The sequence below is a fragment of the Ambystoma mexicanum genome, chromosome 8 (genome assembly GCF_040938575.1).
Source record: "Ambystoma mexicanum isolate Mex_15411 chromosome 8, UKY_AmexF1_1, whole genome shotgun sequence".
In the NCBI taxonomy this organism is placed as follows: domain Eukaryota; kingdom Metazoa; phylum Chordata; class Amphibia; order Caudata; family Ambystomatidae; genus Ambystoma; species Ambystoma mexicanum.
In genome coordinates this window covers 1,188,768,654-1,188,783,944 of record NC_090929.1, presented here as the reverse complement: position 1 = coordinate 1,188,783,944, position 15,291 = coordinate 1,188,768,654, and the positions used below count along the sequence as shown (strand labels likewise).

The 15,291-nt window shown below is 62.0% G+C and overlaps 1 non-coding gene across 1 annotated transcript; it reads right to left on the bottom strand.

Moving 5' to 3' along the window:
* Positions 1-14,027: 14,027 nt before the first annotated feature.
* On the bottom strand, positions 14,028-14,217 carry LOC138474951 (U2 spliceosomal RNA). The gene has a single exon (XR_011269167.1). It is a non-coding gene; the product is annotated as a U2 spliceosomal RNA (small nuclear RNA).
* Between the last annotated feature and the right edge of the window lie 1,074 nt (positions 14,218-15,291).

Genomic DNA, 15,291 nt, shown 5'->3' with positions numbered 1-15,291 from the left:
GGGGGGTACAGGAGAGAGACACAGGGCATGAGAGGGGGGTGGGGGGAACAGGAGGAAGACACGGGGCATGACCGGGGGTGTGGGGAACAGGAGGGAGACACGGGGCATGAGCGGGGGGTGGGGGAACAGGAGAGAGACACGGGGCATGAGCGGGGGGTGGGGGGCGACAGGAGAGAGACACAGGGCATGAGCAGGGGGTGGGGGAACAGGAGAGAGACACGGGCATGAGTGGGGGGTGGGGGGAACAGGAGAGAGACAGGGGGCATGAGCGGGGGGTGTGGGGCAACAGGAGAGAGACACAGGGCATGAGCGGGGGTGGTGGGAACAGGAGAGAGACACGGGGCATGAGGAGGTGGTGGGGGGAACAGGAGAGAGACACGGGGCATAAGCAGGGGTGGGGGGCAACAGGAGGGAGACACGGGGCATGAGCGGGGGATGGATGGAACAGGAGGAAGACACGGCGCATGAGCAGGGGGTGGGGGGAACAGTAAGTGGACATGGGGCATGCGCGGGGGGTGGGGGGAACAGGAGAGAGAAACGGGGTATGAGCGGGGGGCTGGTGGAGTACAGGACGGAGACACGGAGCATGAGTGGGGGGTGGGCGGAACAGGAGGGAGACACGGGGCATGAGCGGGGGTGGGGGGAACAGGAGAGAGACACGGGCATGAGTGAGGGGTGGGGGGAACAGAAGAGAGGCACGGGGCATGAGCGGGGGGTGGTGGGAACAGGAGAGAGACACGGGGCATGAGCGGGGGTGGGGGGCAACATGAGGGAGACAAGGGGCATGACCGGGGGGTGGGATGAACTGCATGGAGACACGGGGCATGAGCTGGGGGTGGGGGGAACAGGAGGGAGACACGGGGCATGAGCGGGGGGTGGGCGGGAACTGGAGAGAGACACGGGGCATGAGCAGGGGGTGGGGGGAACAGGAGGGAGACATGGGGCAAGAGAGTGGGGTGGGGGAACAGGAGAGAGACACAGGGCATGAGCGGGGCATGGGGGAACAGGAGAGAGACACAGGGTATGAACGCGGGGTTGGGGGGTACAGGAGGGAGACACGGGGCATGAGCGGGGGGTGGGGGGAACAAGAGGGAGACACAGGGCATGAGCAGGGTGTGGGGGGAACAGGAGGGAGACACGGGGCATGAGCGGGGGGTGGAGGGAACAGGAGGAAGACACGGCGCATGAGCATGGGGTGGGGGGATCAGTAGGTGGACATGGGGCATGCGCGGGGGGTGGGGGGGAACAGGAGAGAGACACAGGGTATGAGCGGGGGGCTGGTGGAGTACAGGACGGAGACACGGAGCATGAGCGGGGGTGGGCGGAACAGAAGGGAGACACAGGGCATGAGCAGGGGGTGGGGGAACAGGAGGGAGACACAGGGCATGAGCGGGGCATGGGGGAACGGGAGGGAGACACGGGGCATGAGCGGGGGTGGGGGGAACAGGAGGAAGACGCGGCGCATGAGCGAGGGGTGGGGGGAACAGGAGGTAGACATGGGGCATGAGCAGGGGGTGGGGGGAACAGGAGAGAGACACAGGGTATGAGCGGGGGGCTGGTGGAGTACAGGACGGAGACACGGGGCATGAGCGGGGGGTGGGCGGAACAGGAGGGAGACACGGGGCATGAGCAGGGGGTGGGGGGAACGGGAGGTAGACATGGGGCATGAGCGGGGGGTGGGGGGAACAGGAGAGAGACACGGGGTATGAGCGGGTGGCTGGTGGAGTACAGGACAGAGACACGGGGCATGAGCAGGGGGTGGGCGGAATAGGAGGGAGACAAGGAGCATGAGCAGGGGGTGGGGGGAACAGGAGGGAGACACAGGGCATGAGCGGGGTGTGGGGGGAACAGGAGGAAGACGCGGCGCATGAGCGGGGGGTGGGGGGAACAGGAGGTAGACATGGGGCATGAGCGGGGGGAGGGGGAACAGGAGAGAGACAAGGGCATGAGCAGGGGTGGCGGGGCAACAGGAGAGATTCACTGGGCATGAGCAGGGTGTGGGGGGTACAGGAGGGAGACATGGGGCATGAGTGGGGGGAACAGGAGGAAGACACGGGGAATGAGCAGGGGGTAGGGGGGAACAGGAGAGAGACACAGGGCATGAGCGAGGGGTAGGGGAACAGGAGAGAGACACGGGCATGAGCGGAGACACAGCATGAGCGGGGATGGGGGGAACAGGAGAGAGACACAGGGGTTGGGGGAACAGGAGAGAGACACGGGGCATGAGTGGGGGGTGGGGGGAACAGGATAGAGACACAGGACATGAGCGGGTGTGGGGGGAACAGGAGAGAGACACAGGGGAATGAGCGAGGGGTGGGGGGAACAGGAGAGAAAGACGGGGCATGAACGGGCGGTGGGGGGGTACAGGAGAGAGACACAGGGCATGAGAGGGGGGTGGGGGGAACAGGAGGAAGACACGGGGCATGACCGGGGGGTGTGGGGAACAGGAGGGAGACACGGGGCATGAGCGGGGGGTGGAGGGAACAGGAGAAAGACACGGGGCATGAGCAGGGGGTGGGGGGAACAGGAGAGAGACACGGGGCATGAGCGGGGGGTGGGGGGCAACAGGAGAGAGACACAGGGCATGAGCAGGGGGTGGGGGAACAGGAGAGAGACACGGGCATGAGTGGGGGGTGGGGGCAACAGGAGAGAGACACGCGGCATGAGCGGGGGTGGGGGCAACCGGAGAGAGACACGGGGCATGAGCAGGGGGTGGGGGGGAACAGGAGAGAGACACGGGGCATGAGCGGGGTGGGGGGAACAGGAAGTCGACACAGGGCATGAGCGGGGGGTGGGGGGGAACAGGAGAGAGACACGGGGCATGAGCAGGGGGTGGGGAGGAACAGGAGAGAGACACAGGGCATGAGCGGGGGGGAACAGGAGGGAGACACGGGGCATGAGCGGGGGTAGGGGGAACAGGAGAGAGACACGGGGCATGAGTGGGGGGTGGGGGGAACAGGAGAGAGACACGGGGCATGAGTAGGGGATGGTGGGAACAGGAGAGAGACAGGGGGCATGAGCGGGGTTGGGGGAATAGGAGGGAGACACGGGGCATGAGCGGGGGGTGGGGGGAACAGGAGAGAGACACGGGGCATGAGCAGGGGGTGGGGGGCAACAGGAGAGAGACATGGGACATGAGCGGGGGGTGGGGGATACAGGAGGGAGACAAAGGGCATGAGCAGGGGGTGGGGGAACAGGAGAGAGACACGGGGCATGAGCGGGGGGTGGGGGGGAACAGCTGGGAGACATGGGGCATGAGCAGGGGGTGGGGGTAACAGGATAAAAACACGTGGCATGAGCAGGGGGCGGGGGGGTACAGGTGAGAGACACAGGGCATGAGTGGGGGGTGGGGGAACAGGAGGAAGACACGGGGCATGACCGGGGGGTGGGGGGAACAGGAGGGAGACACGGGGCATGAGCGGGAGGTGGGGGGCAACAGGAGAGAGACACAGGGGTTGGGGGAACAGGAGAGAGACACGGGGCATGAGTGGGGGGTGGGGGGAACAGGAGAGAGACACAGGACATGAGCGGGGGTGGGGGCAACAGGAGAGAGACACAGGGGAATGAGCGAGGGGTGGGGGGAACAGGAGAGAAACACGGGTCATGAGCGGGCGGTGGGAGGGTACAGGAGAGAGACACAGGGCATGAGAGGGGGGTGGGGGGAACAGGAGGAAGACACGGGGCATGACCGGGGGTGTGGGGAACAGGAGGGAGACACGGGGCATGAGCGGGGGGTGGAGGGAACAGGAGAAAGACACGGGGCATGAGCAGGGGTTGGGGGGAACAGGAGAGAGACACGGGGCATGAGCGGGGGGTGAGGGGCAACAGGAGAGAGACACGGGCATGAGTGGGGGGTGGGGGCAACAGGAGAGAGACACGCGGCATGATCGGGGGTGGGGGCAACCGGAGAGAGACACGGGGCATGAGCGGGGGGTGGGGGGGAACAGGAGAGAGACACGGGGCATGAGCGGGGGGTGGGGGGGAACAGGAGAGAGACACGGGGCATGAGCAGGGGGTGGGGAGGAACAGGAGAGAGACACAGGGCATGAGCGGGGGGGACAGGAGGGAGACACGGGGCATGAGCGGGGGTATGGGGAACAGGAGAGAGACACGGGGCATGAGTGGGGGGTGGGGGTAACAGGATAAAAACACGGGGCATGAGTGGGGGTGGGGGGTACAGGAGAGAGACACAGGGCATGAGCAGGGGGTGGGGGGACAGGAGGAAGACACGGGGCATGACCGGGGGTGGGGGGAACAGGAGGGAGACACGGGGCATGAGCGGGGGTGGAGGGAACAGGAGAAAGACACGGGGCATGAGCAGGGGGTGGGGGGAACAGGAGAGAGACAGGGGGCATGAGCGGGGGGTGGGGGGCAACAGGAGAGAGACACAGGGCATGAGCGGGGGTGGTGGGAACAGGAGAGAGACACGGGGCATGAGGAGGTGGTGGGGGGAACAGGAGAGAGACACGGGGCATGAGCAGGGGTGGGGGGCAACAGGAGGGAGACACGGGGCATGAGCGGGGGATGGAGGGAACAGGAGGAAGACACGGCGCATGAGCAGGGGGTGGGGGGAACAGTAGGTGGACATGGGGCATGCGCGGGGGTGGGGGGAACAGGAGAGAGACACGGGGTATGAGCGGGGGGCTGGTGGAGTACAGGACGGAGACACGGAGCATGAGCGGGGGGTGGGCGGAACAGGAGGGAGACACGGGGCATGAGCGGGGGTGGGGGGAACAGGAGAGAGACACGGGCATGAGTGAGGGGTGGGGGGAACAGAAGAGAGGCACGGGGCATGAGCGGGGGGTGGTGGGAACAGGAGAGAGACACGGGCATGAGTGAGGGTTGGGGGGAACAGAAGAGAGGCACGGGGCATGAGCGGGGGGTGGTGGGAACAGGAGAGAGACACGGGGCATGAGCGGGGGTGGGGGGCAACATGAGGGAGACAAGGGGCATGACCGGGGGGTGGGATGAACTGCATGGAGACACGGGGCATGAGCTGGGGGTGGGGGGAACAGGAGGGAGACACGGGGCATGAGCGGGGGGTGGGCGGGAACTGGAGAGAGACACGGGGCATGAGCAGGGGGTGGGGGGAACAGGAGGGAGACATGGGGCAAGAGAGTGGGGTGGGGGAACAGGAGAGAGACACAGGGCATGAGCGGGGCATGGGGGGAACAGGAGAGAGACACAGGGTATGAACGGGGGGTTGGGGGGTACAGGAGGGAGACACGGGGCATGAGCGGGGGGTGGGAGAACAGGAGGGAGACACGGGGCATGAGCAGGGTGTGGGGGGAACAGGAGGGAGACACGGGGCATGAGCGGGGGTTGGAGGGAACAGGAGGAAGACACGGCGCATGAGCATGGGGTGGGGGGATCAGTAGGTGGACATGGGGCATGCGCGGGGGGTGGGGGGAACAGGAGAGAGACACGGGGTATGAGCGGGGGGCTGGTGGAGTACAGGACGGAGACACGGAGCATGAGCGGGGGTGGGTGGAACAGAAGGGAGACACAGGGCATGAGCAGGGGGTGGGGGAACAGGAGGGAGACACAGGGCATGAGCGGGGCATGGGGGAACGGGAGGGAGACACGGGGCATGAGCGGGGGTGGGGGGAACAGGAGGAAGACGCGGCGCATGAGCGAGGGGTGGGGGGAACAGGAGGTAGACATGGGGCATGAACAGGGGGTGGGGGGAACAGGAGAGAGACACAGGGTATGAGCGGGGGGCTGGTGGAGTACAGGACGGAGACACGGGGCATGAGCGGGGGGTGGGCGGAACAGGAGGGAGACACGGGGCATGAGCAGGGGGTGGGGGGAACGGGAGGTAGACATGGGGCATGAGCGGGGGGTGGGGGGAACAGGAGAGAGACACGGGGTATGAGCGGGTGGCTGGTGGAGTACAGGACAGAGACACGGGGCATGAGCAGGGGGTGGGCGGAATAGGAGGGAGACACGGAGCATGAGCAGGGGGTGGGGGAACAGGAGGGAGACACAGGGCATGAGCGGGGTGTGGGGGGAACAGGAGGAAGACGCGGCGCATGAGCGGGGGGTGGGGGGAACAGGAGGTAGACATGGGGCATGAGCGGGGGGTGGGGGAACAGGAGAGAGACAAGGGCATGAGCGGGGGTGGCGGGGCAACAGGAGAGATTCACTGGGCATGAGCAGGGTGTGGGGGGTACAGGAGGGAGACATGGGGCATGAGTGGGGGGAACAGGAGGAAGACACAGTGCATGAGCGGGGGGTGGGGGTAACAGGAGGAAGACACGGGGCATGAGCAGGGGGTAGGGGGGAACAGGAGGGAGACACGGGGCATGAGCGGGGGGTGGGCGGGAACTGGAGAGAGACACGGGGCATGAGCAGGGGGTGGGGGGAACAGGAGGGAGACATGGGGCAAGAGAGTGGGGTGGAGGGAACAGGAGAAAGACACGGGGCATGAGCAGGGGGTGGGGGGAACAGGAGAGAGACAGGGGGCATGAGCGGGGGGTGGGGGGCAACAGGAGAGAGACACAGGGCATGAGCGGGGGGTGGTGGGAACAGGAGAGAGACACGGGGCATGAGGAGGTGGTGGGGGAACAGGAGAGAGACACGGGGCATGAGCAGGGGTGGGGGGCAACAGGAGGGAGACACGGGGCATGAGCGGGGGTTGGAGGGAACAGGAGGAAGACACGGCGCATGAGCAGGGGGTGGGGGGAACAGTAGGTGGACATGGGGCATGCGCAGGGGGTGGGGGGAACAGGAGAGAGACACGGGGTATGAGCGGGGGGCTGGTGGAGTACAGGACGGAGACACGGAGCATGAGCGGGGGTGGGCGGAACAGGAGGGAGACACGGGGCATGAGCGGGGGTGGGGGGAACAGGAGAGAGACACGGGCATGAGTGAGGGGTGGGGGGAACAGAAGAGAGGCACGGGGCATGAGCGGGGGGTGGTGGGAACAGGAGAGAGACACGGGCATGAGTGAGGGGTGGGGGGAACAGAAGAGAGGCACGGGGCATGAGCGGGGGGTGGTGGGAACAGGAGAGAGACACGGGGCATGAGCGGGGGTGGGGGGCAACATGAGGGAGACAAGGGGCATGACCGGGGGGTGGGATGAACTGCATGGAGACACGGGGCATGAGCTGGGGGTGGGGGGAACAGGAGGGAGACACGGGGCATGAGCGGGGGGTGGGCGGGAACTGGAGAGAGACACGGGGCATGAGCAGGGGGTGGGGGGAACAGGAGGGAGACATGGGGCAAGAGAGTGGGGTGGGGGAACAGGAGAGAGACACAGGGCATGAGCGGGGCATGGGGGGAACAGGAGAGAGACACAGGGTATGAACGGGGGGTTGGAGGGTACAGGAGGGAGACACGGGGCATGAGCAGGGGGTGGGGGGAACAGGAGGGAGACACGGGGCATGAGCAGGGTGTGGGGGGAACAGGAGGGAGACACGGGGCATGAGCGGGGGGTGGAGGGAACAGGAGGAAGACACGGCGCATGAGCATGGGGTGGGGGGATCAGTAGGTGGACATGGGGCATGCGCGGGGGGTGGGGGGAACAGGAGAGAGACACGGGGTATGAGCGGGGGGCTGGTGGAGTACAGGACGGAGACACGGAGCATGAGCGGGGGTGGGCGGAACAGAAGGGAGACACAGGGCATGAGCAGGGGGTGGGGGAACAGGAGGGAGACACAGGGCATGAGCGGGGCATGGGGGGAACGGGAGGGAGACACGGGGCATGAGCGGGGGTGGGGGGAACAGGAGGAAGACGCGGCGCATGAGCGAGGGGTGGGGGGAACAGGAGGTAGACATGGGGCATGAGCAGGGGGTTTGGGGAACAGGAGAGAGACACAGGGTATGAGCGGGGGGCTGGTGGAGTACAGGACGGAGACACGGGGCATGAGCGGGGGGTGGCCGGAACAGGAGGGAGACACGGGGCATGAGCAGGGGGTGGGGGGAACGGGAGGTAGACATGGGGCATGAGCGGGGGGTGGGGGGAACAGGAGAGAGACACGGGGTATGAGCGGGTGGCTGGTGGAGTACAGGACAGAGACACGGGGCATGAGCAGGGGGTGGGCGGAATAGGAGGGAGACACGGAGCATGAGCAGGGGGTGGGGGGAACAGGAGGGAGACACAGGGCATGAGCGGGGTGTGGGGGGAACAGGAGGAAGACGCGGCGCATGAGCGGGGGGTGGGGGGAACAGGAGGTAGACATGGGGCATGAGCGGGGGGTGGGGGAACAGGAGAGAGACAAGGGCATGAGCGGGGGTGGCGGGGCAACAGGAGAGATTCACTGGGCATGAGCAGGGTGTGGGGGTACAGGAGCGAGACATGGGGCATGAGTGGGGGGAACAAGAGGAAGACACAGTGCATGAGCGGGGGGTGGGGGTAACAGGAGGAAGACACGGGGCATGAGCAGGGGGTAGGGGGGAACAGGAGAGAGACACAGGGCATGAGCGAGGGGTAGGGGAACAGGAGAGAGACACAGGCATGAGCAGAGACACAGCATGAGCGGGGATGGGGGGAACAGGAGAGAGACACAGGGGTTGGGGGAACAGGAGAGAGACACGGGGCATGAGTGGGGGGTGGGGGGAACAGGATAGAGACACAGGACATGAGCGGGGGTGGGGGGAACAGGAGAGAGACACAGGGGAATGAGCGAGGGGTGGGGGGAACAGGAGAGAAACACGGGGCATGAGCGGGCGGTGGGGGGGTACAGGAGAGAGACACAGGGCATGAGAGGGGGGTGGGGGGAACAGGAGGAAGACACGGGGCATGACCGGGGGGTGTGGGGAACAGGAGGGAGACACGGGGCATGAGCGGGGGGTGGAGGGAACAGGAGAAAGACACGGGGCATGAGCAGGGGGTGGGGGGAACAGGAGAGAGACACGGGGCATGAGCGGGGGGTGGGGGGCAACAGGAGAGAGACACAGGGCATGAGCAGGGGGTGGGGGAACAGGAGAGAGACACAGGCATGAGTGGGGGGTGGGGGCAACAGGAGAGAGACACGCGGCATGAGCGGGGGTGGGGGCAACCGGAGAGAGACACGGGGCATGAGCAGGGGGTGGGGGGGAACAGGAGAGAGACACGGGGCATGAGTGGGGGTGGGGGGAACAGGAGGGCGACACAGGGCATGAGCGGGGGGTGGGGGGGAACAGGAGAGAGACATGGGGCATGAGCAGGGGGTGGGGAGGAACAGGAGAGAGACACAGGGCATGAGCGGGGGGGAACAGGAGGGAGACACGGGGCATGAGCGGGGGTGGGGGGAACAGGAGAGAGACACGGGGCATGAGTGGGGGGTGGGGGGAACAGGAGAGAGACACGGGGCATGAGTAGGGGATGGTGGGAACAGGAGAGAGACAGGGGGCATGAGCGGGGTTGGGGGAATAGGAGGGAGACACGGGGCATGAGCGGGGGGTGGGGGGAACAGGAGAGAGACACGGGGCATGAGCGGGGGGTGGGGGGCAACAGGAGAGAGACATGGGACATGAGCGGGGGGTGGGGGATACAGGAGGGAGACACAGGGCATGAGCGGGGGGTGGGGGAACAGGAGAGAGACACGGGGCATGAGCGGGGGGTGGGGGGAACAGCTGGGAGACATGGGGCATGAGCAGGCGGTGGGGGTAACAGGATAAAAACACGTGGCATGAGCAGGGGGCGGGGGGGTACAGGTGAGAGACACAGGGCATGAGTGGGGGGTGGGGGAACAGGAGGAAGACACGGGGCATGACCGAGTGTTGGGGGGAACAGGAGGGAGACACGGGGCATGAGCGGGAGGTGGAGGGCAACAGGAGAGAGACACAGGGGTTGGGGGAACAGGAGAGAGACACGGGGCATGAGTGGGGGGTGGGGGGAACAGGAGAGAGACACAGGACATGAGCGGGGGTGGGGGCAACAGGAGAGAGACACAGGGGAATGAGCGAGGGGTGGGGGGAACAGGAGAGAAACACGGGGCATGAGCGGGCGGTGGGAGGGTACAGGAGAGAGACACAGGGCATGAGAGGGGGGTGGGGGGAACAGGAGGAAGACACGGGGCATGACCGGGGGTGTGGGGAACAGGAGGGAGACACGGGGCATGAGCGGGGGGTGGAGGGAACAGGAGAAAGACACGGGGCATGAGCAGGGGGTGGGGGGAACAGGAGAGAGACACGGGGCATGAGCGGGGGGTGAGGGGCAACAGGAGAGAGACACAGGGCATGAGCAGGGGGTGGGGGAACAGGAGAGAGACACAGGCATGAGTGGGGGGTGGGGGCAACAGGAGAGAGACACGCGGCATGAGCGGGGGTGGGGGCAACTGGAGAGAGACACGGGGCATGAGCGGGGGGTGGGGGGGAACAGGAGAGAGACATGGGGCATGAGCGGGGGGTGGGGGGGAACAGGAGAGAGACACGGGGCATGAGCAGGGGGTGGGGAGGAACAGGAGAGAGACACAGGGCATGAGCGGGGGGGGACAGGAGGGAGACACGGGGCATGAGCGGGGGTGGGGGGAACAGGAGAGAGACACGGGGCATGAGTGGGGGGTGGGGGGAACAGGAGAGAGACACGGGGCATGAGTAGGGGATGGTGGGAACAGGAGGGAGACAGGGGGCATGAGCGGGGTTGGGGGAATAGGAGGGAGACACGGGGCATGAGCGGGGGGTGGGGGTAACAGGATAAAAACACGGGGCATGAGTGGGGGTGGGGGGTACAGGAGAGAGACACAGGGCATGAGCAGGGGGTGGGGGTACAGGAGGAAGACACGGGGCATGACCGGGGGTGGGGGGAACAGGAGGGAGACACGGGACATGAGCGGGGGTGGAGGGAACAGGAGAAAGACACGGGGCATGAGCTGGGGGTGGGGGGAACAGGAGAGAGACAGGGGGCATGAGCGGGGGGTGGGGGGCAACAGGAGAGAGACACAGGGCATGAGCGGGGGTGGTGGGAACAGGAGAGAGACACGGGGCATGAGGAGGTGGTGGGGGGAACAGGAGAGAGACACGGGGCATGAGCAGGGGTGGGGGGCAACAGGAGGGAGACACGGGGCATGAGCGGGGGATGGAGGGAACAGGAGGAAGACACGGTGCATGAGCAGGGGGTGGGGGGAACCGTAGGTGGACATGGGGCATGCGCGGGGGGTGGGGGGAACAGGAGAGAGACACGGGGTATGAGCGGGGGGCTGGTGGAGTACAGGACGGAGACACGGAGCATGAGCGGGGGGTGGGCGGAACAGGAGGGAGACACGGGGCATGAGCGGGGGTGGGGGGAACAGGAGAGAGACACGGGCATGAGTGAGGGGTGGGGCGAACAGAAGAGAGGCACGGGGCATGAGCGGGGGGTGGTGGGAACAGGAGAGAGACACGGGGCATGAGCGGGAGGTAGGCGGGAACTGGAGAGAGACACGGGGCATGAGCAGGGGGTGGGGGGAACAGGAGGGAGACATGGGGCAAGAGAGTGGGGTGGGGGAACAGGAGAGAGACACAGGGCATGAGCGGGGCATGGGGGAACAGGAGAGAGACACGGGGTATGAGCGGGGGGTTGGGGGGTACAGGAGGGAGACACGGGGCATGAGCGGGGGGTGGGGGGAACAGGAGGGAGACACGGGGCATGAGCAGGGTGTGGGGGGAACAGGAGGGTGACACGGGGCATGAGCGGGGGGTGGAGGGAACAGGAGGAAGACACGGCGCATGAGCAGGGGGTGGGGGGAACAGTAGGTGGACATGGGGCATGCGCGGGGGGTGGGGGGAACAGGAGAGAGACACGGGGTATGAGCGGGGGGCTGGTGGAATACAGGACGGAGACACGGAGCATGAGCGGGGGTGGGCGGAACAGAAGGGAGACACAGGGCATGAGCAGGGGGTGGGGGAACAGGAGGGAGACACAGGGCATGAGCGGGGCATGGGGGGAACAGGAGGGAGACACGGGGCATGAGCGGGGGTGGGGGGAACAGGAGGAAGACGCGGCGCAATAGCGAGGGGTGGGGGGAACAGAGGTAGACATGGGGCATGAGCGGGGTGTGGGGGGAACAGGAGAGAGACACAGGGTATGAGCGGGGGGCTGGTGGAGTACAGGACGGAGACACGGGGCATGAGCCGGGGGTGGGCGGAACAGGAGGGAGACACGAGGCATGAGCAGGGGGTGGGGGGAACGGGATGTAGACATGGGGCATGAGCGGGGGGTGGGGGGAACAGGAGAGAGACACGGGGTATGAGCGGGTGGCTGGTGGAGTACAGGACAGAGACACGGGGCATGAGCAGGGGGTGGGCGGAATAGGAGGGAGACACAGAGCATGAGCAGGGGGTGGGGGGAATAGGAGGGAGACACGGGGCATGAGCGGGGTGTGGGGGGAACAGGAGGAAGACGCGGCGCATGAGCGGGGGGTGGGGGGAACAGGAGGTAGACATGGGGCATGAGCGGGGGGTGGGGGAACAGGAGAGAGACAAGGGCATGAGCGGGGGTGGCGGGGCAACAGGAGAGATTCACTGGGCATGAGCAGGGTGTGGGGGGTACAGGAGGGAGACATGGGGCATGAGTGGGGGGAACAGGAGGAAGACACAGTGCATGAGCGGGGGATGGGGGTAACAGGAGGAAGACACGGGGCATGAGCAGGGGGTAGGGGGGAACAGGAGAGAGACACAGGGCATGAGCGAGGGGTAGGGGAACAGGAGAGAGACACGGGCATGAGCGGAGACACAGCATGAGCGGGGATGGGGGGAACAGGAGAGAGACATTTAATGTGCAGACAGCAGATCCCGCTCCTCGGCCCTCCGTGGGCCACTGTGTGGCGATGGCGTGTCTCCTGGCAGTCTTCAGCAGCCTGGGACAAGTTGAATACAGGGTCTCTGTTGACAAAGCCTCTCGATGCGATAAACAAAGATGGCGGGCGTCTCTCATAATACGACGCACTGCACGCTTCACCGCAGCCAATGGGAGAGCGCGTCACATGTCGGCAGACATCACGCAAGCTGCTTGCCCAATCCCTGTCCTGTCCGCGGACATAGATATCACTAATTTTTTTCACTTACATTTTTGTCATTTTTAAAAAAAACTACTGGACAGATTTACACAAAAAAAGCACGCTTTCGGGACCAAGCCGCGCTCCTGCCGCAAATTTGGTGTAAATCCGTCCAGCGGTTTGGGCTGTAGGCGTGAGCAAAGTTTTATTCTGAGTGGGCCATATACTTTTTTTGCAAAGTTTGGTGAAGATTCGTCCAGGGGGAGCGAAGTTATAAGCTGCCCAAAAAGTGCTCTTCCTATGGAAACAGCAACTTAACCATAACTAAATGGTCACTACCGTGGCCATGTAATAGATAACGATGTAACCCACTAACACGGACGTTCCACTCTCTTCAACAGAAATCAAACTATACGCCTTTTATTCATGACACGCAAGTAGAACTTGGCCAGCATCTGAGGAAGTACCTCTGACACACCTCCAACACAGAAGAAAAACGGAGGTAACACCTGTTTTGCAAATATCCATAGTGCCGAACTTGACACACCAGGTCTATTAATACTAATACCACACTTGGACTATTTTTGCCCCTCTTTTTCCCATTCACCCCGCAGTTGTTTTACACCTCCCTCGGGACGTTGAAATACAGCAGATATCTGCTTTTCGGCAACCTGGGCTGTCTCGCGTTCGGCACAGCAGCACTCTCCTCTTTAGAATTGACCAAGTTGGCGTGCTTTAAAACCTATCATATCAGGTACCTAGCAGTAATAACGTAATCTACCATGTATTCTTACTCTTTTCCACGAAGTGGATTCATAGATTTAAAGGCTAATATGTTTACCTTCTTGTAATCTAGTTTTACACAAATAACAGAATTGCACTTTTTAAAATTAAAGAAGTCTACGCCCTACAACTCGGAGAAATTAATCTTTTCACTGAATTTCTATATTAAGGTGAGCAGAGGACTCTGTCCTTAATGCATGCCCAGGTAAACAACAAACCTGACAATCGAAAGACATTTGAGCTGATTGATGCCAGATTTTGCATTTAGATAAACTGGCAGCCCTTAGACCAAACTGGGTTTTCTGTCAAATATTTTTTTTTTTTTTTTTTTTTTTCCCCCAAGTGGGGAAGTGCACCAGTCCTGAAGGTACTGCAGTACCAGGTTGATGGTGGAGTGGACAGAGCAAGCTCCCATTCCATCTCCCTGTTCCAAAAATCAATTTAATATGTGGTCCCCAGATAGAGGACGTATCAGATATTAAACTGATAAGAACAGATACTACACTTGAAATGAACCAAGATATTGTTTAGAAGGGCTGTTAAAATACACCCCTCTGAAGTCAACATGATGAAACATAGATGTCATGTGTGTCTCTGATCTGCAACCTATATGATGAATGTTGGTGGTGCACACTATGTCGGTATGTCAAAAAGTAACTTTGCCAAGAATTAACTCTGTCGGATTTGCATATGTAATTATGAAACCAACCGTTCTCTCTCATATTCATTTTTTAGTGGGCTACAACTTGAAATATGTACGATTAACTAGAAGTACTCAACACAATAGAACCTCTTCTAAAATGAATAACCCCTCTTTTCTCTCTGTCCTGAAGACGGCTACATCTGCAACAACAGACATATTGTGTAACTGTCTGATTTTTCCTGTTGCCATTAGCCGAAACATGTCGACCATCACAATAGCCTAAGGTTTCTAATAGGCTTCTTCCATGATAGAGCCGTGCTTTGCAAATAAAAGAAGCGCTCTACTTCTGTGTCTGTTGTGAACAATAATACAAAATAATTCACATATATACGTAATAACCCCACCATATTTTTATGCTTTGTATCAGACCTTGTTGGTCCGTTGTTGTTTTTCTATATATCAGATCGTTTTTTAAGTCTTTTTAGATTTTTTAGATTTGTTGTTGTGATAACTAAATAGAATTTGTATTTTTGTCAAAGTTAGTTGGTTGGTTTCATAATTTGCACCGCATATTAAAAAAAGTACATCAGGATAATTTGCATTTGTATGAACATGGGTATAAATTAAAACCTGTTCAATAAACAAGTGACTTCTTCCGACTATAGGTACACCTCCTCTTAGATTGTAGTATCAAGAGACAGGGTCATCACCTTCACTGTGCTTCCTTTTGTCTAAGTTTGATCCCCAAAGGTGTTGTTCCCCAAAATAGGATCATCCCAATTGCGCTTACACATATCAGGGCAACAGTACCATTTTCTGACAACACTGCAAATGGAAGGATCGAATTTGTAGTACCATGGACCGACATCAGCAGAAAAAAATCAAAACCTTTGTTCCAAATGTTAATGATCAATAGTCATTGATTGGACTATATGATATGGTTCTAGCTGATTACCAGAATAGTTG